Genomic DNA, 4,299 nt, shown 5'->3' on the forward strand with positions numbered 1-4,299 from the left:
AACACTCAGTCCACCCCATGCGTTTCCCACAATGACACATCCATCAGCATAGGCCTACCTTTCACCAACTCTGCGCCACACTCGCCTACGTCCGTCCTGGTGATCAATGCAAAATCGGCTTTCATCGGAGAAGAGAATTGTATGCCAATGTTTATGACACCAATTCACGTGATTTTGGGCCCACTGGAGTCGAGCTAGACGGTGTTGTTGTGTTAGAACGCGTCCTCTTGCTGGATGCCTGTTTCGAAGTTTTCTTCCTGCAAGCCGCCGACGAACTGTCTGACCGGTAATGTATCTCTGGTGGTTACCAATAATTGTCCGAGCTGTCTCATTGGCGGAACGAAACCTGTTAACCAGATGGCTGCGACCAATATGCCTAGCTTGTCTTGCCGTGGTCACCACAGTTTTGCCACGTGGTTTATCACTTGTAACACCAGTGACAATCTAATTAAAATTAGCTCCACTATTACATGTGGATCTAAAGACAGCCAGTTGGAGCTCATGTCCACCAATCAACACTGCGTAGTCCCCAATGTCCAGGTAACATTTCGTCTGTAAATAATAATTTAAATATTGACCAATCACACTTCGCCTTTTATAACGTTATTTGGGAGCATACAAATTCTAAAAATATCGGGCGAGTCTATTTTAGTGGCCGCAGTACAACGAACCATACCAATACGTACGGGGTGGGTTATCAGTCTTCAATTTTTCATTAAAAATTATTTATTTATTTATATAATTAAAAAAAACTAAATCAGTCTTCAGTTTTACATTACAAATTATTTATTTTATAAAATAAAACATGTTTTAAGGCATTCGTAATTCACACGAAACATGTCGTATACCCTCAGGATAATTCGGAATGTTTTCAAATTATTTTTAAATCACTGGCAGGATTCTGCAAGTAAGGTTTTGATTGGTGGACATGAGCTCCAACTGGCTGTCTTTAGATCCACATGTAATAGTGGAGCTAATTTTAATTAGATTGCACCAGTGACAATAAAACGCTCTTGAAGACGATAAATTGTTGATGAATGCACATTAAAAGTGTGTGCAATGTCACACATCTCCAGCCATTAATCTTCCAATTGCTCTTTCACATTCGGTAGTCGTTAATCTTGGCATAGCTGCTGCGGCAAAAACAACACTGAAAACATTTGTTTTCGGGATTCCTTTTATTCATATTGACTGAATGAATAATGCGCACACCTCAAATTGCACGTGCTGCACTAGCACGTGCGGGGCGGGACGTAGCCCAGTGGTACGACGCTCACTCGATGTGTGGTCGGCGTGGGATCGATCCCCGTTGTTGGGCCCATTGGGCTATTTCTCGTTCCAGTCAGTGCACCACAACTGGTATATCAAAGGCCGTGGTATGAACTACCCTACCTGTGGGATGGTGCATATAAAAGATCCCTTGCTAATCGAAAAGAGTAGCCCATGAAGTGGCGACAGCGGGTTTCCTCTCTCAATATGTGTGTGGTCCTTAACCATATGTCTGACGCCATATAACCGTAAATACTGACTTTTACTCTAAATTTTAATTTTATCTATCTGTGATATTTGTATTTGTTGCACAGTTCTTTACACTGTGTTTTTATTTGAATCTTGAATTTTTATATTAATGTTGCTCATCACTTACTGTTTTTCCATTACCACAGTTTGACACCCAATAGCCGATGTATTTTTCGTGCTGGGGTGTCGTTAAACATTCATTCATTCATTCATATAACCGTAAATAAAATGTGTTGAGTGCGTCATTAAATAAAACATTTTTTTTTTCTAGCACATGCATCCCTGTTAAATAAGAGGATCCATAACCAACATGGCTAGTGCGTGCAAAAAGTGTAAGCTGTTCCCGAGATTTTCAATAAAACTGATTTACCAAACCTCGCATTGCATTATAATAATTGCGTAGCATTACTGAAGTAATTGTATTAAGAAAAAAAATGTATATTAACATTTTCGCATTTCTTTTGTTCTTCAGTATATTTATACACAGTTGACTCTGTCTAAACGGGAGTGCGTCGTTAAATAAAACATTTCCTTCCTTCCTTCCTGTCTAAACTACTGGCCTCGGTGGCGTCGTGGTTAGGCCATCGGTCTACAGGCTGGTAGGTACTGGGTTCGGATCCCAGTCGAGGCATTGGATTTTTAATCCAGATACCGACTCCAAACCCTGAGTGAGTGCTCCGCCATGGTTTGTGCTATCCTGCCTGTGGGAAGCGCAAATAAAAGATCCCTTGCTGCTAATCGGAAAGAGTAGCCTAAAAGTCAAAAGTTATTTATTGCAGACCAGACGATCGTATACACAGCAAACTAAACATGTTTTAGCTAATAGAATGGTGTCAAAGAAGAGGTTATGCTTGTGGGTTTTTCTAGTGTCAATCTAATTAAAATTAGCTCCACTATTACATGTGGATCTAACAGCAGCCAGTTGGAGTTCATGTCCACCATTCAAAACCTTACTTGCAGAATCATGCCAGTGATTTAAAAATAATTTGAAAACATTCCGAATTATCCTGAGGGTTTCATGTGAATTACGAATGCCTTATTTAGACCAGTAGAACTAATTTTAATCAGATTGCTAACAACACTGCGTAGTCTCCAATGTCCAGGTAACATTTCGTCTGTAAGTAATAATTTAAATATTGACCAATCAAACTTCGCCTTTTATAACGTATTTTATTCGGAATTTTTAAATCACTGGCATGATTCTGCAAGTTAGGTTTTGATTGGTGGACATGAGCTTCAACTGGCTGCTGTTAGATCCACATGTAATAGTGGAGCTAATTTTAATTAGATTGTTCTAGTGTTAAAACCGGCAATGCTCCGATATATTTTAAATAGGGTACCGCCTTTGAGCTATTGATTTATTATTTAATTCTCTCCTGTAAACACCCCCCCCCCCCCCCCCCCCCCCCCCATCTTGTCGGGAAAAACCTGTATTCATGTTTCACCATATGCCGTTGCCAACGGCCTGGGTGCAATGAAGTTACAGTATGTAAAGTTCTGTTCGAAGTTGATATTAATTAACATAACGCAACAGGTATGGCGCCGCTATGTGATCTGATCGTATATTGTCAATTTAGGGTAGTTTTGAAGGTGAAACCGCCGTTTCTGTGCTCTCGGATAATGACGATAACACCCTTCAATACTGACCAGTGTCTTCAGTACCAGTTTCGATTGATACTACATGCTCATGTGTAATTCTATTTCCGACATGGTCACAGATTTGCGACCTATGAGACCGTCGCTAAGTACCGTCAACACAACACATGACTCAATGAACACTCACGTGACAGTTGATTTACCAAAGTTTTATTTATTTATTTATTTTTGCATGTATTTTCATATAATTTGTTGCGGTGTATACCTTATATGGAGTTTGAATTAAGAAAAAAAATCGAATATGGCCGACTTAGCGTACTTTACTGCAGGCTACTTGCTAACATCTGAAAAGAACAGCACTTTATTCACTCAGAACACCAAACGGTGTTACACTGAGGTGTTTACAAGCATATATATATATATATATATATATATATACAATACAATGACGGCGGCTGAATAAAATATACATACATACATATATACATATATATATATATATATATATATATATATATATATATATATATACATACATCCATATACATCACATATATATATGGATGTATGTATATATATATATATATATATATTATATATATATATATATATATATATATATCATACACAAACGCTATATAAAAGCTATAAGTTGAATAAATCTATGACAAAGGTGTGTCTTTTAATACACTATTAATGACATTAAGAAACGTACATAGTTTCTTTATAATAGATAATTGTTTTGTGTTAAAGAGTTTGTGTTATTTAAAAGTGTTTGGTCTGTTGAGATAATATTTATTTAGGTCGGTTGATCTTTCGTTAGTAAAATGTGGACATTGAAATAGATAATGAAATTCATCACCAACTGTGATTTTGCAAAGAGGGCAAATTCTAGTTTTTCGTTCAGTATTTTGCCATCTGCTAGTTTTAATTGGAAGATAGCGTTGCTGGTTCTGGATCGACTGTAAATAATGCGTATTTTTTTCAGGTAAGTAAAGAAGGTAATTTTCACAAGCATGTGCCGATTTAAATATTCCATAAATAAGTGTTAATATTTTTGTTCCAGATTTGTCTGAATTGATCTTTTAAATGTTCAGTAACTAACTTAATAAATTAGTTTTATATTTGAGACTGTCTGGTTTAACCAATAATTTTCCAGTCCTATTTTTTTTTAATATATCGTTT

This window comes from Gigantopelta aegis, chromosome 11 (assembly GCF_016097555.1).
Source record: "Gigantopelta aegis isolate Gae_Host chromosome 11, Gae_host_genome, whole genome shotgun sequence".
Taxonomy (NCBI): domain Eukaryota; kingdom Metazoa; phylum Mollusca; class Gastropoda; order Neomphalida; family Peltospiridae; genus Gigantopelta; species Gigantopelta aegis.